Source organism: Hyperolius riggenbachi, chromosome 1 (assembly GCF_040937935.1).
Source record: "Hyperolius riggenbachi isolate aHypRig1 chromosome 1, aHypRig1.pri, whole genome shotgun sequence".
Lineage (NCBI taxonomy): Eukaryota > Metazoa > Chordata > Amphibia > Anura > Hyperoliidae > Hyperolius > Hyperolius riggenbachi.
Window position 1 is genome coordinate 140,164,723 of NC_090646.1, and position 25,000 is coordinate 140,189,722.

The following is a 25,000-nucleotide window of genomic DNA, read 5'->3' on the forward strand; positions in this document are numbered from 1 at the left end:
CTACTACTACTACATACTTTTTTTCTCTGCTCTACATTTTTCTTTAGGTGATTTTATTTTGCAATGTAAATTTCAGTGAATGACCTAAATTGACCTGACAACCTTCCTCCTGGAGGCATTTGAAGAAAACTCCCTTCTCATTCCAGATACAAAGCTACTGTTTATTTTATAGCCTGCTATTCAGAGGAGATTACTGTATGACTGGTAGCATAGTCAGTAGTTTGTTTTACATTTGTTATCAAATGAAAGCTGTTACAATGAGATTTTCTGAAGGGCGTCCCGCCAGATAATTTACAGGTATGTCCTCTTTGTCAGAACAAATGAAATCTAAATACTGATTGTGAGCCATCTCCTTGTAGCGTGATTGGGCCAGCTAATCCACCCAGCCATGCTTTATAAAGCTGGCCATAGAGGCATTGATTTTCACCCACGGATTTGATCACGCTGATCGAATCTGCCGATTGTATTTGATTCAACGAGCTTCATCGACTGTAATTTAGGTTGTTTTATGGCAAACATCAATCAAAATAACAATCATTTGCCAGTTACTACCTTTTCCCTTTCTTTCTTATTTTAACTTCCTCCCCCTCTTCTCTCTCCTTTTTTTCTTCTTTCCTTCTTCCATCTTTCTTCTTCCTTCTCGGCCACGTCCACGTGGAAATTTCTACTTTGCTCAGTTTTGTTCTGTTACGTTAGGTAGTTACTCTACGTTTATACCTAACCTCATTACCTAGTCCAACACACATACAACGCCTTATCACATAAATGCATCCTGTTCACACACCCCCTTCTCTCATGAAGACCCTTTGGGTATTGACTAGCTTTTGCCGGGTCTTAAGGTGGCCATACATGGTACAATTTTTAATGTTTTTTTAATTTTGTTCGATTACTCCGTTAGATCGAATATAAAGATTTTTCCTGCATGTCCGATCAAATTTTTCTCGAAAAAACTGAATAATCGTTCGAATTTCTTGATCGAAAAAAAATATTTTCAACTTTCATTCGATTCAATTATTTAGATCGAATAAACGCGAAAATCAAACGTTTTCATTGTATCGTGTATGGGCACCATTAGAGTGGAGACTCATGAAATCAAACGACAGTCTCTGCACTACCCCTGGCCGCTTTCCTTATGTTGCATATCAACTCTCCCCCCCTTGGGTTTGTACACCGCTGGGCTGTACTTGCATCAAGTAGCCCTATATTGCATGAGGACTTTTCAACAAAGTTTAACAATTAAACAGTTCTATGATATTATTAAGTGTTCACAAGATATTTTATACGCATGATTCCGCTATTCTTTCAAATAGAATTTTATTCAAGTTTTATAACATAAAACAAACAACCAGACAATAAAACAGAGCATCGACATCTCGGTAGTGACCATAAAATGGCAGATTCCTGGAAGCTTGCGTCTATACAAGAAGAAGTAAGAAGTGACAAGGCACTACTTGCAATATTGATTAGGTTAAAAGTGGTCTTGCTTTGGCAGTCCTTTCAAGCGAAGTTAGGAGGTTTATAGTCCAAAGACCTGAAGACGTCATGCCTTGAAATTACTGATCCAGTGTGTATTCTTGGATTGTGTGCAATTTGCTAGTATGTGTGAGATGCAAAGTATGTTACACTTCGAGAGCAGATGCCCAAAGAGCAGAAAAGAGAGGAGTGGGGGGGGGGGGGGGGGGCGCCGCCTTGGGGTATACTGACCAGCATGAGGCTATCTCCCATCTGCGTCTCGTGGAGCTGGGTTACCGTGCATTGTTTTCGTTAAGAAGAAATAAAGGCCTTACCTCCATCTGAGTCCCTAAAGTCTAACCATACTGCCCATCTCTTGACAAAGGCCTCAGCATTGTTTTGTACAGGTGTGTATAAATCTTCCATACGCATTATATTGTTGATTTCCTTAAATAGTTCTGTCATAGTTGGAATTATGTTAGATTTCCAATGTCTAGCTATGAGTAATCGGGCTGATATCAATAATTGAGGGGTTAGTGATTTTTTAATGGTGGAAGTTCTACCAGGAAGTAGGGTAAGCAATGCTGTTGAAGCCTGTAAGGGTAGAGGTGAGCAGTACAGGATCTGGTGAATCTTAAAAACTTTTTCCCAGGACGCCTGTATTAAGGGACACGACCACCACATGTGGATGTATGTACCAGTAGCCTGAGAGCATCTCCAACAGAGGCTCGGGGTCGCCCCGCTAAATTTGGCTATCTGTACTGGGGTCCGGTACCATCTTGCGTAGATTTTAAAGTTTCTTTCCTGGAAGTTTAGGGAAACTGAGGATTTGTGTGTTAACTCAAATATTTTTTCCCAGTCTTCAGCAGGTAGGGGCTGACCCAGGTTTCTGTCCCATGTGTCAGTGAGTTTCAGGAGATCCTTTTCACTGCCTGCACACACAAGGTGGGTATAAATAAGAGAGACTTTATGCTCCAATGAGGTAGACGTGGCACACAGGCGCTCAAAGGGAGTTAAGTTCCTGTGAATGTTAGCCTTAGCTGTCAAGGATTTATAGAACCAGGAGAGTTGAGACCATAGCAACCAGCCTATGGGTGGGGGGGCATCAGGGTTACCTATGTGGTCTCTAGTGGTGAGTCTACCCCCAGCTATGATATGTCTAATTTGGGGCCAGAAGTCTCTATTCCATCCCAGTATGGAGCGTTCTCTGACGCCTATAGCAAAAAGGGGGTTGTCTAATAGGGACATAAGTGGACTATATTCGGTGGATAATTTCAGGCCTTCCTTGAGATCGTTCCATCTTTTGATGACAATTGTTGACCAGTATGTCAGGCTATCTACCCCTGTGTATGCGTTGCGTGGAATCCATAGCAAAGCTCTGGGGTCAAGGTGTGATAGTGATGTTTCGAGGGGAACCCATTGTTTGTTTTCTCGGTCTTGGAACCAATTTAGGATGTGGGTGAGTATGACCGCGTTGTAGTATGCTTTTATGTCTGGCAAACCCATGCCACCTTCAGATTTAGGTCTGGTTAGGATTTTAAATTTTGTCCTATGTGTTTTCCTCTGCCAAATGAAAGTTAGCATTAAAGATTGGAGTTTTTTTTAGGTATGTAGCCGGTAGGCTGATGGGTAGAGCTTGTAGGGTGTACAGAATTTTGGGTAAGGTGTCCATTTTAATGACATTAATTCGGCTGGACCAGGTTAGCTTGAGATTGGACCAATTATCCAATTCCTGCTGAAGCTTAGCTAACAGTTTGGGGTAGTTTAGATGGAAGAGTTGTGACGTGTCGTTAGGAATAAGTACTCCTAAATATTTAATGTGATGGAGTTGCCAGCGAAATGTAAAGGAGCTCTGAAGGGTGTTTACGGTGTGTAAGGGTAGGTTAATATTGAGAACTTCTGTCTTACTAATGTTTATTTTGAAGTTGCTGACATTTCCAAATGTTTCTAGTTCTGACAGGACATTAGGGAATGCGATGTGTGGATTAGAAATGTAGATTAAAAGGTCGTCAGCAAATAGGGAAAGTTTATATTGCTGGTTGTTTATAAGTGGACCTTGAATTGATGAGTTTTGCCTAAGTGCGATAGCCAAATGCTCCATGCAGATTACATAGAGTAGTGGGGAGAGGGGGCAGCCCTGTCTCGTCCCGTTTGTTATGTTGAAGGCATCCGATAGGGTCCCATTGATTTTAATGTATGCGTTGGGGTTCTTATATAGGGACATTATTTTGCTTTTACAATTAACACCCAGTCCCAACTGTTCCAATGAGAGCTCAAGAAAGAGCCAATGGACCCTATCGAATGCCTTCTCAGCATCGACAGACATGACGCATAAAGGGGTGTTTGTTTTTTTGGCATAGTGGATTAGTGAGACTGTTTTCAGGGTATTGTCCCTTGCCTCCCTTCCAGTGACAAAGCCGGATTGATCTGTGTGGATGACGTTAGGTAGTAAAGGTTTTAGTCTTTCAGCCAAAAGTTTGGCAAAGAGCTTCAGATCAATATTGATCAATGAAATGGGCCTATAGTTAGAGCAACTGTTGGGATCCTTACCGGGTTTGGGTATGACAGTGATATGTGCTGTTGATATTTGTGCCATGAAGGTTCGTGAGTCGTCTATGGAATTGAAGGTTTTAAGTAAGATTGAGGATAATAGGGAGCAGTATTGCTTATAAAAGGGGCTGGTAAGGCCGTCTGGGCCAGGGCTTTTCCCATTTTTTAGGGCTCTGATGCCCGAGATTAGTTCGTCCTCTGTGAATTCCTCTTCCAACGCCTGGAGAGCTTCTGTGGGTAGTGCAGGGAGGGGTGTATTCTTAATGTAGTCAGTTATTTTTTCTTTTAGGCGTATTGGATCCATGTCGTGATATTTACCTTTGATATTGTATAGAGCGGAGTAATAGCTGTGAAACTCTCTGGCTATTTCAGATGTCTTGTGTTTAGTTTGGCCTTTAGAATCTTTAATGGAGAATATATTTGTAGAGGAGAGATTTGGATGCAGGTATTTAGCCAGTAGGGTGCCACATGTCCCTCCTTGATGGAATAAGGTGTTACTGAGTCTCTCTCTCGCGGAAAGAGCCTTTTGGTCAAGAATGGACAAAAGGGAGTTTCTAGTGTTAGACAGCAATAGATCTGTATTGGGGGTATAATTGTCTTTAAGTTTTTGCTCTAACGTGTTGATTTCTTGCAGGTATTGAGCAATCTGGGCAGAACGCTCTCTTTTGAGTCTGGAGCCATGAGAGATAAATACCCCCCTGAGGACACACTTTAAAGTTTCCCACTTAATGGTGTCTGAGGTGTCATCAGATGAGTGGTCCCTACAGAAGTTTTCGATAGATCTTTTAATATCAGCAGCGCATGTGGGATCTTTTAATAAATTGTCGTTCAGTCTCCACTGGTTCTGGAAACTGTTTCGCTTGCCTATGGAGAAAGAGCAGTATATGGGGGAGTGGTCCGACCAGATTCTATTGCCTATGGACGCCTGGATGTCACTCTCCAGGAGTTTTTGAGATATAAAGATATAGTCAATACGACTGTGAGAATGGTGGATCGAGGAGAAAAATGAGTAATCTCTTTCAGTAGGGTGGAGGATCCTCCAGGCGTCCACCAGGCAAAGAGAGCTTAGTTTGGTTTTGAGTTCTGAAATAATGGACTTGGGTAGGGAGGGACGTTGTGCGGAGGAGTCCAGTGTGGGATTGAAGCACAGGTTGAAGTCCCCGCCTAATATGATCGGTCCTTCAGCGAAGGTGGCTAATTTAGATAAGTAGAATGAAAGTGTGCGGCCTTGATTAGCATTGGGGAGATAAAGGTTTGCTAGGGTGTATTTGGTTTCGTGGATTTGAACTGTGAGGAAAAGGTATCGTCCCTGGGTGTCAGAGAGATCTTTTAAAATTGTAATGTTTAGGTTTTTATGAAATCCTATTGAGACCCCTTTGGCTTTATTAAGAGGACTGGTGCTGTGACGCCATCTGTTATAGTATCTAGAGTTGATAATGGGGACTCCTCCCTCTTTAAAATGTGTTTCCTGTAGGAACAGGACTGAGGCTTTGAGTTTGTGCATGTGGTGTAGGACTTGTGATCGTTTGGTGGGGGAATTGAAACCTTTTACGTTGTAAGAAGCTATTTGACATCTATCCATTTGTGTAACTGGTGGGGGGTTTAGGACGTGGTGTTCTGTTGGTGATTGTAGGAGAAAACAGGCCTCTGAGACTTGCAGTGTCCTTGCGGCGCTGGGAGGGACAAGGGAGGGAAGGAGAGAAGGAAGGAGAGAACGAGGGGGAACCAGTGATAGAAGAGAAAAAACAACACTTAACTGTAAACAGAAAAATCAGGTGTAGAGTCAGCCTGAATTGTAACAAGGTAATCTTCAGAGAACACCACACTGGCATTACGAGAAATACCGGTGTGGTGAACGATTTGGTGGGAGGTGGAAGCATGTCGCCGTGGGCAGACGCTCCCACCTAACCAAGACTATTAATTTACACATGAAATCAGATACAGCTCAAAGACCTTACTTAGCTGATGGTTAAGTCGAACCAGGTGGCGTGTCCAGGGGGAAGGAAGGAACTGGAGTGTCCTGTGGGAGCATAGTAATACCGTATTTATGAATAGGTTATGGGTTGTTCCCCTGGGGGAAGACTCCATCGGATTGGTCTTTGATGATTTAAGTTCAGCCCAGATCCTAGTCTTATCAAGGTTTTGGATTAGTGCGGTGTAGCCATGTTTTAGTGTTGGCTTATGGGTTAATGGGAGAGAAGGGCGAAGGGTTTCGCAATAGTGGCCACCAGAGTCTCTTCCCCTGGACACTCCACGACCAGTTCTGGGAGTACCAGAACATCAGCCTATGTATTATGATGCTAGGGTAGGCAGCATAGTAGGAGCAACGTCTCTGCAATCCAAGGAGATCAGAAGGGACGTTACTCCAATCAAACCAAACGAGGAACAACAATTAACAGGTCAACACATTACGTATGAAATAACAGTGCGGCATTAAATTGCGAATATATGTGTGTTAGTTAGTGGCTTGTGTTGGCTCTTTGTGACCTATTTCTAGGCGTGACTCTCTTCCATCTCTCCCTTTGCGGCATGGCCAGAGTTGATGTTTGGATAGGCCATTCATCCAATTCAATTACAGGTAGATCAAAAGTGTCTCTGACTTTTTGTAGATCTTGGGGAGAATTAAAGGTAACAGATTTGCCCTCTTTGCTTATATGAACAGAAAAGGGGTATCCCCAGCGGTACAAGATGTCACGCTCCCTAAGGATTTCCAGCATAGGTTTGATGGCTTTGCGGAGCTGCAGGGTTAAGCTTGAGAGATCAGGTAATAGGTGTATCTTGGCACCATCAAAGTCTATTTCTCCTTTTGTGCGAGCAGCCTGCATAATTGCATCTTTCTCCTTAAAGAAATGGACTCTGCAAACAATGTCGCGTGGTCTGGCCGGGTCGGTGCTTGTAGGCCCTGCCGTTCTATGGGCTCTGTCTATTTCAATTTTGTTCCCATTTGGCGCATTCAAAAACATATTGAAAATAGCCTCAGCCGTGGCCATAATGTCAGGTGCTCGGGTGGTTTCGGGTACACCTCTTATACGGATATTGTTCCGTCTTTGGCGGTTCTCCAGATCGTCTATTTTCATATATAGGGCTGAGATGTGACCTGAGTGGGCGTTGATGGTAGTTTGTTGGGATTTCAGAGTGGTATTCATGTCCTCCTGCTGTTTTTCTACGTCTTCCACCCTTTTTGTCACATGGCTAAAATCTTGGCGGAATTCGGCCATCTCTTGCTTGTAATTATCCATTATGCGCATTACACAGTTCTCAAGGTCTTGTTTAGTCGGCAGGGATCTAATATATTCGTGGAGGTCGACTTCTATGTATGAGTCAGCTCCTTCAGAGGTGGGAGAGAAGGAGGAGGGCAAGGTTTGGCTAGGTGCCTGCGGGGAGTTGTGCGGGGTGGAGGCCCCTGAACTACACCATTGGGAGTGAGTTGCGTATTGTGCGGGAGATCAGGGCTCGTACCTTGTTTTTGTGAATGGCTGCTTTTACCCTTACCCGGTGATGTGGTTGAATTGCGGGTGTCTGGAACTGTACTGCCGCGGGTTTCATCTCGCTGCGACTTTCCGCCCACTGGGGAGTTCTGCGGTGTGAGCTTTCCTTCTCGGCGGCCATTTTGGAAAGATTGTACAGGCCGAGATGCCGTGCTGGGAGCTGTCGCAGTGAGGTCCGGGTTACTGCGGGCATGATCACCGACGTCTGGAGGGGATGCGGAACAATGAGGAGCTATGTCGGAGCCATGAGGAGGGGAGCCGATATTTGCAGCGGGAGAGCCGCGGGTTACAGTACCGTTTGGTGGCTCACGCATGGTGTCGGCCTCTCTTTCCTGCAGTCTCCTCTCAAGCGGACGGAGGAACCTTCGGATCTGGGAGTGAGTTGGCTTGGTCTGCTTGGCTCCTTTTCCCCTCTTTTTGCTGCTGCCCATTAGCAATTTTGGTCCGGTGTGGAGCTGTATTTAGCCGTTATGTAGTCAAGGCTGCGGGAGCTTACGGAGGAAGCGTCCTTACGCGGCCATTAGCAAGCCACGCCCCTGATTCCGCTATTCTAATGTTAATCTATATACAACATTTGTGCTTGTTTATATTGTACCAGAAGTTGGAATATCTCAATATCTTTTTCAATTGAAACGTTATGTTACTTTACCCTTTTCTGAAAACCAATAAAAAATATCAACAGCAAAATTACAATCAGACCAGCTGGTAAATTTCAATTGATGTCAGAGCTAAATAAATGATACTAATCTGCAGAATGAGTTAAAAAAAGGTAATACAAACAATGAGAGAATATGAAGGATCTTAGTTTACAAAAACTACAGTTTTTGCACAAGGTCTGTTCAAGTTGTCCTCTATTACGGCCACTTAATGAGACACTGAAGCAAAAAAAAATATACATATATATATATATATATATATATATATATATATATATATATATATATATATATATATATATATATATATGATATAATGAATTGGTTGCGTAGAATAGCTAAGAGAGCTATTAAGCTCCACAACTTTCAAAGTCGCAGAGAGCTCTGTCTTCTGAAACTTATTATCTCAAGTGTCTGGCAATATATAGTTGTTTTTTTTTCCTGCAGAGGATATTTCAAAAGTTCACAAGACTGCTCTGTAAAATTATTTAGAATGCTGAGTTGTGTGTCAACTGTGAATATTAGAGAATGGTGCAATGTTATAAAAAACACTATATAACTGAAGATAAAAATATGAGAATATTTTCTTTGCTACTAATGTTCTAGTAATTATCTGTACTACACAACCAATCTTTAAAAAAATAGTTTAGGTTTGCTGGATAAATGACATTCTCTCATGTTCTCCTAGCTTCGTAAATCAATGTAAGTGTGTCATTTATGGAGAAAGGATGTACTAGAGTCAGGGGCCCATCTAGTGCAAGTCAAGGAGATGGTAAAATATTAAAAGATGCATACAGTAGTGTTTCTTCTGTGCTCTGTGGCTCTTTCGGCTTTGATATTTGCTTTACCACTTTTTACACTTTACAGAGTTTCATGCATTAGAAGCGGGATGGACAACGGAAGATAGAAAAGTATGCACAAAGCTACCAAATTCTCCTATAAACACATGAAGTAACGGCATTGCAGACTTGCAGCACAACTCCCTTGCTTCTTTTACGCTTTGCATAGCTGATAAATTTAGAATCTCCTGGGACCTGAGAGGGGTCTGTGCAGTGACAAGTAAATTTATGACAGACAGCAGAAAGAAGGAATATAGGAGGCTTGTGGTGTCATAACTGTTCTGAGATGTCAGTACAGGGAAATGTTCTCAGAGATATGAAAATAAGAAACCTAAAAACTCTTTTAAGGTGGACTTTAGGTATAGAAACAATTCAGTACAGCTTTCATTTTGCTCATGCTGAACACCCACTAACCTATTAGAACACCTGCTTGTTTTCATTGCATTAGGCAGTTCTTGGCCACAAACCTTTGTACACAAGTTCTGTTTTATGGGTTCTCACTTTTACCGTTCCTTTTATAGCTTGTGAATGAGGCAGACTAAATGCTCACCTTCACCTGAGATGTACATGGGAATGGGGGCAGCAGTTTACCATAGGGAATCTGCAGTGGTTGGAGCATTCTACTTCCCATTACTGTGGTGGCAGTTGGGGATAGTAGATGACCTTTCGGTTTTGATGCAGGGGTGGTATTAAGCCCTGTAGTAGTATGCCGGGGGGTGGTGGAGTGTTGTAGTACCACAAGAGCTGCAGAGATCTCTGCATGCATGCTGCAGTATGCAGCCTGGGGTACCAGCCAGGCAGATGCCGAGTACAATGCTTGCAGAGCAAGTTGTATAACAACACCAGCCTCTCTGGCCTCTGCAGTGTCTGCTCCACCATGATTTCCAGATGTGTGGCGACCAGCGTGCTCTTCCTCCAGTCCATCCTCGTTGGCGAGTCATGTAAATAGTGGAAGAAGAGAACTGTCATGCCTGATCTGAGGAAGAGGACAAAGAAGCAGGTGTTACCAGACACTGCATGCTCTCTGCAGGCTGGAAATGGAAAAAATAAAGTGGCAATATGTCTTTTTGGTCTATAACTGTTAAGAATCCATAAAAATAAACTGATATAGGGCAAACATATTTTATTATTTGGTAAAACAAAATATGCTAATGCAAGTGCTGATTTCTGAAAACATAAGCAGCATACTTTGTTTGGCTATGTAAGGGTGACAGCATTACATTTGGACAAATATACTTCTTGCACTGACTTTTGTGCCCACCTGCAGTGTTGAAAGAAGAAGATTGTTCAGGTTCCAATGACACATGCTGATCTTTCTAAATTGACATGATTTACAGGAGATCACATATGGTTACCATGCACACTACATGTATGCATGTTCCTCTCATAAGACACCTGCAGTCATCTGCTCAGCTATTCATCAATCACATGAGCAGTAAGGGTCCTTCCTACTAAAGACATTGCAATGATGGATCTGGGATAGATGTATGTGAAGTCCAGCTGTACTGTATACTTTATTATGTGCTGATATAAAGTTGTGTTAATTAAACATCATGGTTTAAATGGATTATTTTCTTGTTTGAATTAAGGTAATACCATAAAATACAAGAGAGGGACAAAGGAGGGCTATATATTTGGGAACGGGATGGGGATGGACAGATATTTGAAGGCGACAGGGTGAGAATGGATAAATGGTTTATGGGGACTGGGTAGGGATGGACATATGGTTGATGGGGACTGAATAGATAGTTGATGGGGACTGTGTGAGGAGGGATAGATAGTTGATGGGGACTTTGTGGGGATGGATAGATAGTTGATGGGGACTATGTGGAGATAGATAGGTAGTTCCTGGGGACTTTGTGGGGATGGATAGATAGTTGATGGGGACTATGTGGAGATAGATAGGTAGTTCCTGGGGACTTTGTGGGGATGGATAGATAGTTGATGGGGACTTTGTGGGGATGGATAGATAGTTGATGGGGACTTTGTGGGGATGGATAGATAGTTGATAGGGACTGTGTGGGGAGGGATAGATAGTTGATGGGGACTGTGTAGGGAGGGATAGATAGTTGATGGGGACTGTGTGAGGAAGGATAGATAGTTGATGGGGACTGTGTAGGGACGGATAGATAGTTGATGGGGACTGTGTAAGGAGGGATAGATAGTTGATGGGGACTGTGTGAGGAGGGATTGATAGTTGATGGGGACTGTGTGAGGAGGGATAGATAGTTGATAGGGACTGTGTGAGGAAGGATAGATAGTTGATGGGGACTGTGTGTGGAGGGATAGATAGTTGATGGGGACTGTGTGTGGAGGGATAGATAGTTGATGGGGACTGTGTGAGGAGGGATAGATAGTTGATAGGGACTGTGTGAGGAGGGATAGATAGTTGATAGGGACTGTGTGAGGAAGGATAGATAGTTGATGGGGACTGTGTGTGGAGGGATAGATAGTTGATGGGAACTCGGTGGGGAGGGACAGATAGTTGATGGGGACTGTGTGGGGAGGGATAGATAGTTGATAGGGACTGTGTGGGGAGGGATAGATAGTTGATGGGGACTGTGTAGGGAGGGATAGATAGTTGATGGGGACTGTGTGAGGAAGGATAGATAGTTGATGGGGACTGTGTAGGGAGGGATAGATAGTTGATGGGGACTGTGTAAGGAGGGATAGATAGTTGATGGGGACTGTGTGAGGAGGGATTGATAGTTGATGGGGACTGTATGAGGAGGGATAGATAGTTGATAGGGACTGTGTGAGGAAGGATAGATAGTTGATGGGGACTGTGTAGGGAGGGATAGATAGTTGATGGGGACTGTGTAAGGAGGGATAGATAGTTGATGGGGACTGTGTTGGGAGGGATTGATAGTTGATGGGGACTGTGTGAGGAGGGATAGATAGTTGATGGGGACTGTGTGAGGAGGGATAGATGGTTGATGGGGACTGGGTGGGGAGGGATAGATAGTTGATGGGGACTGTGTGAGGAGAGATAGATAGTTGATGGGGACTGGGTGGGGAGGGATAGATGGTTGATGAGGACTGTGTGAGGAGAGATAGATGGTTGATGAGGACTGGGTGGGGAGGGACAGATAGTTTATGGGGACTGTGTAGGGAGGGATAGATAGTTGATGGGGACTTTGTGAGGAGAGATAGATAGTTGATTGGGACTGTGTGAGGAGGGATAGATAGTTGATGGGGACTGTGTGAGGAGGGATAAATAGTTGATGGGGACTGTGTGAGGAGAGATAGATGGTTGATGGGGACTGGGTGGGGAGGGACAGATAGTTGATGGGGACTGTGTAGGGAGGGATAGATAGTTGATGGGGACTGTGTGAGGAGAGATAGATAGTTGATGGGGGCTGGGTGGGGAGGGACAGATAGTTGATGGGGACTGTGTAGGGAGGGATAGATAGTTGATGGGGACTGTGTGTGGAGGGATAGATAGTTGATGGGAACTCGGTGGGGAGGGATAGATAGTTGATGGGGACTGTGTGAGGAGAGATAGATAGTTGATGGGGGCTGGGTGGGGAGGGACAGATAGTTGATGGGGACTGTGTAGGGAGGGATAGATAGTTGATGGGGACTGTGTGTGGAGGGATAGATAGTTGATGGGAACTCGGTGGGGAGGGACAGATAGTTGATGGGGACTTTGTGAGGAGGGATAGATAGTTGATGGGGACTGTGTGAGAAGAGATAGATAGTTGATGGGGACTGGGTGGGGAGGGACATATAGTTGATGGGGACTGTATAGGGAGGGATAGATAGTTGATGGGGACTGTGTAGGGAGGGATAGATAGTTGATGGGGACTGTGTGAGGAGGGATAGATAGTTGATGGGGACAAAGTGGGGATTAACAGATAGTTGATAAGGACTGGGTGGAGATGGACAGAGAGTTGATTGAGATTGGGTAGGAATTGACAAATAGTTGATGAGGACTGGATGTGGAGGGACAGATAGTTGATGGGGACAGGGTGGGAGTTAATAGAAACTTGATGGGATCTGTGTGGGAGGGATAGATAGTTGATGGGAATGGACAAAAAGGTGATGGAGACTTGGTAGGAATTGACAGATAGTTGATGGGGACTGGGTGGGGAGGGACATATGGTTGATGGGGACTGGGCGGAGATGGACAGATAGTTGATGAGGACAGGGTGGGAATATACAGATAGTTGATAGAGACTTAGTAAGGAAGGACAGATAGTTGATGGGGACATGGTGGGGATATAGAGATAGTTGATGGGGACATGGTGGGGATATAGAGATAGTTGATGGGGACATGGTGGGGATATAGAGATAGTTGATGGGGACTGGGTGGAGATGGATAGATTGTTGATGGTGACTGGGTGGAGATGGATAGATTGTTGACGGGAACTGGGTGAGGATATATTGATAGTTGATGGGGACTGGGTGGGAACGTATAGATGGATGAAGGGGACAGGGTGTGGATGAATAGATAGTTGATGGGACAGGGTGGGGATGAATAGATAGTTGATGGGACAGGGTGGGGATGGATAGATAGTTGATGGCGACTGGGTGGTGATGGATAGATTGTTGATGGGTACTGGGTGGGAATATACAGATAGTTGATGGGGACATAGTGGAGATGGACAAATAGTTGATGGGGACAGGGTGGAGATGGAGAGAAAACTGCCAACTGCTTTTGTAGTTTGCAGCAGGACATCTCTGGGGCATCCTCCCCTCTTCATAGGACAGAAAAAGACAGAACAGCTTATCTGTAATTATTATAGGCCACAGAAATGCATTATGATGGCAGTCTTAGGTTTCGGCAACAGGGACGCATATCTCCCAACTGTCCCTTTTTGGAGAGACAATCCCTTTCCCCCTCTCCCTATTTCTTCCTCATTTGTCCCTCTTCCAGGACTTATCTACAGATCTAGGAAAATGTATGCATTTTCCTATTGAAAATGGGAGCTAATTGACTGTAAACTGTATCCCTCTCTTTTTAAATATATACAGTATATTTCTCATTTCCAGTATATTTCTCATTTCAGATGTTAATATGAAGGAGAATTGATGATGAGAAAACACCAGTTTGTTTGAATTATAAAATTATGTCTTTTGCTTATGAATTCTTGTTTTTATGGGTGACTGAGGATGCACTGCCACAGTGCATGCCCGGAGGTGTGACAGGGGTGTGTCATAAAGGTGTCCCACTTTCTTACCTTAAAGGATCAGCAGGCCAGCCAGGCATTATGCATTATTTAAAAGGAAATAAATATGGCAGCCTTTATATCCCTCCTTAGGTTCCCTTTAAAGTGGATGCGAGATACACTTTTACTCATTGCATAATTGTGTTCCTTTCATATAGTTTAAAGGGCATTCCTCAATCCAAATACTTTTTTTGTTTTGTTTTAATACTCAAATTCCTTATAAACTAAACAAGCCTCGCCCACAGCTCCTTTTGTGCCTTGGCACTGTAGCAAGGGCTTATGGGAGTTCAGTCTGGGCAAGAGGAGGAGGAGGTTACTAGCCATTGATTTCAGAGGCAGAGGGAAGGAGGGAGGAGGAGAGGGGACTGAGTTTACACACAGGCAAGGTGATAGCATTTCCAGCCCTCAGCCTGTGACAATGTGGCAAACAGAACATGGCTGCGCTCATTGTATCACAGAAATAAATAATCATAAACTTTTGAAGCTGTTTGCAGCTAGATATGCTATGTAAACTATCTAAACTTTAGATAAGATATATAGACAAGTTACTTGTTATAGTTAGTTTTTGATCTCGGATCCACTTTAACAACTGGTGTCACAAGAGAGCACAGGTTCAATAAGATTGTAAGCTCGCAAGGGCCGGGTCCTCCTCCTAATGTTTACTGTTTTTTACTGTTTTTGTCACAATATTTGTGCTGCTTGGAACTCTGTTTTACAATTTGTTAGTTGTATCTATGTTCCCCTTGTCGTCTTATTGTGCTTTGTAAAGCGCTGCGGAATATGTTGGCGCTATATAAATAAAAAATAATAATAATGATTACAAAAATGAATCAGCACCTTATAGATCCATTAAAGATACTTTTGCTACAGATACTATAGTTTGCATTTTCTAGCCACTATGATAGCTTTGATTTCAATATACTTCATAAGCCTAAAAATTGACAGAGGAAAAAATGCTTCTAATCATTTAGAGAATTGCAAAGCTGCTTAAGCAGAACATAGACAATCCCTTGAGGAATGTACTCAGAACATGGATACTAACTGGTTTGACTGTTTCTGGGGTTACCAGGACAGTTATAATCCGTGTTCCAGGAATTGTGTGCATGCCACTCTCCATGCATATAGTAAAACTGATCCCGAGGTTAAAGCCAAAGAGTCTTGATCTCATTATTGTACACATGTGCAGATTTTTGCGTATTGGGTGGTCAGGGCACTTGAGGGCTTCGGATACTCCTGTATGATTAACTTGTGAAAAACTGTAGCAAGGTAGATTAAATCTGCATAGGTAAATTCATCCACTTAACTCTCCATTAAGCCATTTATACACTTTATAGATATTCCTTGGCCAACAGTTGTTTGAGTTAATCTTGGCTGAAAATCCTTACTATGTAAAGGGATCCCCCCAAACTGATGTCTGGCAGATTGCTCTTGTTCGTTACCTGTAGAAACACCACATCAAGCTCCCCCAGAACTTTCATAACTGTACAAAGATATTTCCAAATCTGCCACATAAAGCAGTCAAGAACTCAGTCCACCAAGTAAGATCTCACTTGGTCAACAAAGACCATTTAGGACAGAGGTGGGCAAACATTTTGACTCGGGGGATGAAATGGGTTCTTAGCCACCACCTCCACCTCCGGAATGGTGCCTGCCACAGTATAGGTAGCAAATTGACCCTCTGCCCAGTATTGATAGCCAGTTGTGCCCCAAGGAATTAGGTCACTTTCCCATATGGATTGTCAGATGAGACCCCGTTATTAGATAGTGCTTCCGCTGCCTCCCCCAATATACATTGTCAGATGTGTTGCCGTTATTAGGGAGGTCCCGCCCCCTGATAAACTGTACATTGTGAGATGAGCCCCCATTATTAGGCAAGTTTCCCTCTAATGCCTAATACACATGGTACGATTTTTCGTGCGATAGATGGATCCGATAGATAAAATCAGTCATGTCCGACATTGCTCCTGATCGTTTCCGCGCTCGATTTCTCATAGCGGTGAATGGAAAAAGATAAGAAAAACGAATGAAGATAAGAGAATCGAGTGCAGAATCGAGTGCGGAATTTTGCGGGAAAAACGATCAGGTCACAAAATTGCACGGAAAATCTTACCATGTGTACCCAGCATAATATACATTGTTAGATGAGCTACCCTTTATCAGATACTGTAGGTCTCTATGTGGCAATGCTGGAGGAGTCATAGGAAGGAGCCACTATGGCAGCTGAGGGCAGATCTGTGCTGAGAGGTGATTAATGCTCCTCCGTGTGCCTAACTTTGCAATGGCCGGGTGAGGAGAGGAGGATTCCGCCTGATTGGGCCACCAGACCAAAGTAAGAAATAAGCCGGACATGGCCCACAGGCCATAGTTTGCCCATCACTGATTTAGAAAACCAGAAAATGCTTGCTGCCCAGAAGGCTGTAATGCTAATCCTATGCTTTAAAAAAGTCTTCAGTCACGAACAAATATACAGATTAAATGTCACAAATAAGTAGGAAAAGGGGAGCAGTACAGGCAACTCCCCAAGCACACTCGTTGTCAGCGGTGCTCACAACTGCACCCTGGGAAGAGGGGGGTAGAGGGGGGAAGCAGCGCAGACAGCCAAACCCCCCCCCCCCCCCCTCCAAGTGTGGCAAACAAATAGGACTTCTCTTGAACATTATTCATGCTACAGTAACATGTATGCTATGTGACATCCCAAGATATCCAGCGCAAACAGCTTCCCCAAAATATCCGCAACTGTCACAAATAGTGAACTGTCACAAATAGTGAACTGTCACATATAGTAACATGGTAAGTGCTCATTTCCAAGCAGCACATGACTTATAAATTAAATGTTATGACTGCATTGGCTGTGTGTTTGTTCCACATGGGACCCAGAAACAACTGCAGACAAATGATCAGGAAGAAATGTTTATTTGAATAAAACACAGGAAAACCTCCTTAGTATGTTTCTCTTCTCAGTATGTTTCCTATAAGGTGTCAATAGTTTTTTTTATTGCATCTTTTGTTTGTATTAGATTAGTTTTCTTTTATTGGCATCATTTTTACAATGCATTTTAATGAAAATGATACATACTTATGGTCGAGAGCATAAACACAAGGCTAATTTGTTGTTGCTTTCAGGCTTTTTATGAGAGCCAAGCTGGTAAACCTGCCACTTAAACCTGTTTAAATTGGTCCATATGGGAGGATTCAACCATGCATTCATACTAAGGTTGGTTACACATGACTGTAATCTTTGTTGATTTTACTGTGCGGTAGCAGATGGCTTGCACTTAGTCAAGTGAACCAAATAATAAAAAAAGAGTAATATCTGCACTTAGGTGCAGTCGGTGGGGTACCGTGTTCCCCAGCAGTGGTGGCAAAGTAGAATCTCTCAGTGAAGCAGGTGAATGGTTTGTGACTTTGTGAGTCTGTGCACTTGTATTTGCGATATATTGAGTAAATACACACTACATCCTTCTTCTATAGGGTGCTAAACTACTTACGCTTCATTTACTCTGTTGTGGCCAATGGCTTTGTTTAAAGCTGGCCATACATGGGTTAATAACAGTGATCATTCAGATCACAGATTGATAACTGACTGATCAAGCAAGCGATCATTCAGATAGTAGTGATTGTTGTACCACCTTACGTGTGTGTTGTACCACCTATAGTGTATGTGGCCATACATCTGGTGATTTTGCAGCTGATCAACCATCCAATTCGATAATTATTATCGAATCGGATGAAGATCGGTGCCAAAACAAGCATGTTAAATTGATGATTTAACTGATTTCGTGCCAAAATATTTTGAATGCATTGATTGAGCAAGCTAGAAAATCTTGGGCCAATGTGGTCAATCAGATGCGTGGTAGTAACGGTGTGCTCCCGGCTGCTTCCCCCCCCCCCCCCCAATGTTATTTGTAAAAACATGTGAGCACAACATAGATTACATTTCAGCAGCTTACTGAACTGCCCTCAGCCAATCAGTGATGAGCAGTAATCTGGGAGAGGAGATGACAAGCTTCCTTCTCATTGGCAATGTACCAAATAGAGCCAGGCTGACTGAGATAAGATTTATTACAGCAGAAATATTTCTGATTAGAATAAAGTGCTTGCAATGCAGGGTCAGGTTGCAGGCTGCATAATAAACACAGAGCAGTGGGTAAATGGAATTTGACTTTGTGGCTGACAATCCTTCTTTAAAAGGACTTTTAAATGCTTAATTGAATAAATATCTTTTCCAATTATATTGGCTATTTCTTCAAGACAGGTAAGATATACATTGCCTCTCAATAGCACATTAGTTCTATATAATTGCATATACCATGCACCTCCACCAGTTTGCTATTGTTCTTAGTTTACACCTCTTAAGGTGGCAGCACACGACACAATAAAATGATCCGATTTTACGTCAATTCGATAAAAACGATCGTATCTTCCGAAAAAATCCCGTTTTCTTCAATTTTTATCGATCCGAAATGCCAGATATTGTTCTTCAATCTTTCTAAAGATTGTATGGTGTGTGTTAGATTGTCAATTTATTAATATACACACCCTAGCAATTTTGTCAGAATTTCCAATCATTTTTTATCATAATTGGAGAAAAATTGAACATACGTGTGTGGTACATTGGTCATATTTTTGAAATGTTACAATCAGTCAGAAAAATTGATTGCAATTCTTAAATTGAACAGATATTTAAATTGTATGGTGTGTGGCCACCTTGAAAGAGGTTACTTTTTTTAGTTTCCTGAAAAACTCTTAGGAGAACGACCAACCTGCACCTCTACAGCAGACGTGGAAAACCGAATGGGGAGAGCTACTTTCCATAGGCTCTAACAGTGGTTGCAAGTTGTTGCAACCTTCTTTTGTGAGTATAAAACATCCACATTTAACCATCTGATACCTTACCATTGAGCTGCTGGTCTCTCTCATTCCCTAAGGGCTCTTTCACATTAGGGCAGATTTTCTGCGTTTCAACGCAAAGGGTAAAGTTTGCGTTACCCAAGGTGAAATGAAAGTCCATAGACTTTCATTTTAGCTTTCACATATAACGCAGCCTTTTTGTGCGTTGCGTTACACTGCACCCAGGCGCAGTTTTTCGGCCAACGCTAGCTTCATGCGTTACAATGTTAGTCAATGTAAAACGCACACTATGCGCGTTTCAGGCAATCAGTCCCAGAATGCAACAGAGGAATAATGTAGAAAGTTGAAAACTAAAAGAAAAAAAAATTACCTGCGTTTTTTTATGTGCTGTAACGCATTAAAAACGGATTAAGAACGCACACTCACTGCAGTGCAACGCATATCAAAACGCATTAAAAGGCATACAACAAAACGCATGCTTTGAGCGTTCTTTTTTTAGTTTCACGAAAAACTCTTAGGAGAACGACCAACCTGCACCTCTCTACAGCAGACGTGGAAAACCGAATGGGGAGAGCTACTTTCCATAGGCTCTAACAGTGGTTGCAAGTTGTTGCAACCTTCTTTTGTGAGTATAAAGCATCCACATTTAACCATCTGATACCTTACCATTAAGCTGCTGGTCTCTCTCATTCCCTAAACCCTATGAATTTCCAATCATTTTTTATCATAATTGGGGAAAAATTTAACATACGTGTGTGGTACATTGGTCATATTTTTGAAATGTTACAATCAGTCAGAAAAATTGATTGCAATTCTTAAATTGAACAGATATTTAAAAAAATTGTATGGTACGTGGCCACCTTGAAAGAGGTTACTTTTTTTAGTTTCATGAAAAACTCTTAGGAGAACGACCAACCTGCACCTCTACAGCAGACGTGGAAAACCGAATGGGGAGAGCTACTTTCCATAGGCTCTAACAGTGGTTGCAAGTTGTTGCAACCTTCTTTTGTGAGTATAAAACATCCACATTTAACCATCTGATACCTTACCATTGAGCTGCTGGTCTCTCTCATTCCCTAAACCCTAGGAGGTTATAACCACAAAGAGTCGTCCTTTCATTATTGTTTAGTGGTGAAATGTTTTCAAGGATCCAAAAAGAAAAGGTCCAGTTGAAACCACCTTATTTTCATTTTTTATTTTGTTACGCAATGCGTGTGTTTGTAGGGAGAGGCACAGCTGAGAGCAACAACCAGCCAGGCTCCATCTTTTACTAGCATGACCTTAGAAAAGTGACAGTTGAACTTTGCTATGGTATACCGACCTTTGCTCATTGCCAATGCTCCACTATTGAAAGACTCTTAGCATGGCTGAGTTATTGTTTACCATGACCATAAGAGTTGTTCCGGCGAACTATAGCCTGCAGCTATGTGGAAACCTGTGTGATACATATTGGTTTGTCCAGAAATAGTGAAAAACATACCTATGCAATAACATAATACATATTTAATAATGTAATAAATATGTCTAATACACATCCACACAGTTCTCCCAGAATCCTTTGTTCTCTGGAGTTACCTATTGTTCTCCAAACTCGTTAAATCAAATCTACTGTCTATTAAATAATCAATTAATAATGAAAGTAATCAGGAATGCACTGACAAGTACATAATGTGTTGATTGTTTCATTACAATTAAACCTTCTCAGTCAAGTACTTACAGAAAAATTCATTGAATGAAACAAATTCGAGCTACGGATAATCTGTTGAGAGTTCTGCATGTCTTTTTTCAATCAGCTGCTTTGTTTATAGACAATAATAACATTTTCTTACAAACTTATCTTTCAAGTGGTGTATTTATTATCTGTGCTTGGAGTAGGACTTTAATCACTTGTTGCTTAGAGCAGTGCTTCTCAACATTTTAAACATTTTGTTGGTATGTAACCCTTTCGAAAGCCTGTTCTCACCAAGTACCCCCCAGTATGGTAAAAATAATCTCAAGCACCCCTAACACAGATATATTTAAACTAGTACTCATTTTATATTGTAAACAAAAGTTTGCTTTCTTAAAACAGCAAGAATTTGCGATAATTCAGTTTGGAGTGAGCTCCGAGATGTCTCCCAGAGCATCACTGCTGAATATATGCAAGTTATCCATTGTTACCCTTAGAAGCTAAACACACCTCCAGAACCGCTGGAATGAAAGGATGTGTCAGCTTGTTAATTTGTACAGAGCCATAATAATCCAACATGCATACAGACTGTTTCGGACTGACTGATCCTCATCAGTGCACATGGCATGGATTAGTTGTGTAAACCCTTTATTGGAAAGCTCTATCTCCCCCCTGCTCAGATCTGGGGGTGTCAGCAGCAGTAACTCAACTGCCGCCTGTAAATCATTAGAGCTCTGATACCCCGTCCCCCTCCAGCATCTTGCAAGACAGGCACTGCCATCGCTATCTGATGTGTTCCGAAGCTCTTTGGCTTAGAAAAAAGATGCCAATGCGGTCTTGCTAAAGGTGGGGGGGGGGGGGGGCTTGTTGTGTCAGAGTTTCAGAACTCTAAAGATTTGCGAGTGAGCAGGTAAGTTACTGTCACCGTCACCCACCAATCCAGGAGGGTGATTTGGATTAAAGGTTTTACACTTTAAGAAATAGGTATTCTTTTTAATAGTAGTACATGGTAATTGTTTCTAAATAATTTACAAGGGTTTATTATTATTTAGTATTTATATGGTGCCAACTGCCAACATCTTCCATAGCGCTTTACAGAGTATACATAGTCCCTCAATGGAGCTCACAATCTAATCCATACCATTGTACTGTAGGGCCAATTTGGGGGGAAGCCACTTAACTTATCTGTTTTTGGGATGTGGGAGGAACCAGGGAGCCCAGAGGAATCCCCCCCACACACAGGGAGAACATACAAACTCCTTGCAGATATTTCCGTGGCTGAGATTTGAACCAGGAACCCACCACTGCAAGGCTAGAGGGCTATCCAGTATGCCACCGTGCTGTCCATTATTATCATCCAAATTATTATTATATTATATTTAGCTAAAATACTAATTTAGTGTTGTTTCTTAAAAAGGTTTTTATCATTTTTCTAAAACTCTTATTTTGTAACACTTAACTAACTATATCAAGCCAGAGTACCCTCTGTACCCATCAGAAGTACCCCCTGGGGTATGCATACACCATGTTGACGACCTAAGGCTTAGTTTCAGTTCCCATTTTGGATGGATTAAAATGGCCTGTTTAGATCGGAATGGAGTGTACCAGTTCTTTGCTCTGTTCTCTCCTTCCGTTTGAGTCTGGAGTGTGTGCGTTTCCACCATAGGTTTATATGGGTAATGCATATGCTGTCTGGTGAAGATGCAGCAGGTCGGGACTTCTATGGCAACTCAGCAAATGGATCAGTTTAAAAATGCAAGTTCCAAGTGGAAGCAGACCATATTCTTTTGCACTGGATCTGTTTGCTGCTGTTTGCCACTCTACAGAAATTGTACCGAATGGGTATGTTTTCAGTGTAAGTAGGAACTGAGATTTGGAGGATGTAATTCTAAATACTCAGCAATTAAGTTCAATTGAGTTCAGAGCGCATTGTCATTATTTCCAGGTTTCTTAAAGGGAACCGTGCACCATCTTTAGCACAAAGAGCATATTAATAGCACATTAAACATGCATGTTAACAATGTGGCTCATTAATAAAAATCTCTTCTTTTTACATTTAAAAGTTTAGTAAAGGCTTTTAGCACCCTACTTCTGTGGACAGCCCGACCACAGAAACTTCGGGCAGATAAGGACTGAAGTAATTATTTTATTGCACGCACTGGAAAAGAAAAAAACAACAGCATTCATCAGCAGGGGGCGGGGAGATAGGACACTATGCTTTAAATAATTTAGAGAAGTCTTACATGATATCTTCACACCTGTTTCTGGATAAATAAGGGCAGTGAGAGGGGGAGGGGGGAACATGGGAGCTCCTATAGCTATTAGAAACCAGGAGAAACTGCTGGGAAAATGGTGCGTGTTTCTCTTTAAGAGAACGAATCAGGAAAACACCCCCTAATGTCTAATGAAAGAAGTATACATAGGGGAGGGGAACAATTTGTTAATGGCTGCCACTATTTAACGCACATGTACAGGCGATCATTACTAGCACAGCACCAACGAAGAGCAAATGCAGTGTTTGAAGGTGGGCCTCTCTAGTCCAGGGGTCCCAGTTCAGATGCAGCCTCTGTGCCCCCTATCGCTACGCCACTGTTTGGATATGACTGAGGAGCAACAGAGAAGTATGAACGTCTCTAAGTGGAGCCCTGATACAACCATTTTCTGAACTAAACAGACATCCAATGGTATATTTTGTAATGTTTTCAATGCAATAAACGTGAAATTGATATTTATGTAATATTAGAGTAATAACATCCATTTTCTGTATCCTGGCATGAAACTCATGGAGGATAAAATGACAGTGGATAAACAGCCAAGTTCCACAAGAGTGCAGAGCTATATTACCTGATGATGAATATGTGTGTGCAGTCAGTGTCCTCTGTGCTGTGGAAAATGTTGTAGCACAGTCTCTTGAAGAGAAAACCTTCCCATTTCCACTCAGTTGACAGGGGAAAAGCTTGTGGAACATTGTGTTATGCTTGTGTTTGTACTGGGAGTGTTAATGTACATCAATCTTGTTCTGGCAAATCCTGTGTCATAAGCCATGTAAAGTGCATCTGTTTTACTCCTGTGTTTGGAATGTATGCGCCTCAGTATTCCAAATGGAATGATGCCTTATTTTTACAGAGTATTTTATAGAAATCTTGTACTTGTTCTAGAGATGTTCTTGGAAGCACATGTTACAGATTCATATTGTATGATATCCACAGCTTTTTTATCAATAGTAAAACAACGTATCCATGCCTGTTACAGAACATGTTTTAACGATTTCTGTTTTAAAGTCTGAGTATATCTTTTATGCTGGATACACACGGTGCGTTCGCGCACTCGATTTTCCCGTCGATTCCCGTCGATTCGTTTATTTCCAACATGTCCGATTTGGATTTCGATGGATCGTTAGGTCGATTCGCATGTAAAGTATGCCGAATCGACCTAACGATCCATCGAAATCCAAATCGGACATGTTGGAAATAAACGAATCGACGGGAATCGACGGGAAAATCGAGTGCGCGAACGCACCGTGTGTATCCAGCATTATGCTTAGCTTCATCTCTGTCAGTAGTTTTGAAACTTCAGGGCTGGTTCAGACTGGCTTCTGCTGAGCTTTGGCTGAGCGTCTCGTTCAAACGCTGTGGTTTTTTTTTCAAGAATGCCAGCGTTTAACAGCTAAGCTTTTAATGGCTTTTGAAGGCTTTTAATGGCTTTCAGAAGAGCATTGCGTTTTCTGGGCTTTTGGTGGCTTGTGCAGGACGTATAGGGGAAGGGCTGGGCTTTCATTGGCTTTCAGTGGCTTTCAAACGCAATGCCAGCAACCGCAAGTGACTTGTAGAACTAGAAGTTGCATGTTGCTTTTGGGATGAGGCAAGACGCTGGGATCAACTGCCGGGCTTTCATAAAAGCCTGCAAAACCTTGTACTAAACGTTCCTATTCACTGGCATGGGACAGCAGTAGATCCCTAAAAATGTTACTTTGTCATTATTTTCCCCCAATGGTCACACCTTTTCCCTTGCCTGTCCCTGAAGACCCTCACAGCTTGTGGGACCATCTAGTCATAAAACAAGTGGAAATCGTAATCTTCACACCCAGATCTGAAGGATGGTCCACTTTATCAGAGGGATGAAAGTAGTAGTTGGGGCCACCTCACAGCTCTGGACCCCCCTGCGGTCGCAGGGGCTGCTCCCCAGTAGTTACGCTCCTATCTGTATCTAAATGGAATACTATGTTTAGCATTTTTACTTAAACGCTTGAGAGCTGCAGCCACTTTGGACATGCTCAGTAGGCCACCCTAAGGCATTAGGGAGTCCTGCCCAAGGACTCCTTACT

The 25,000-nt window shown here is 42.5% G+C and overlaps 1 protein-coding gene across 4 annotated transcripts in view; it reads left to right on the plus strand.

Moving 5' to 3' along the window:
* The window catches only part of SLC7A2 (solute carrier family 7 member 2), a 172,833-nt gene that overhangs the window by 12,165 nt on the left and 135,668 nt on the right, over positions 1 to 25,000 (plus strand). The window lies entirely within an intron of this gene.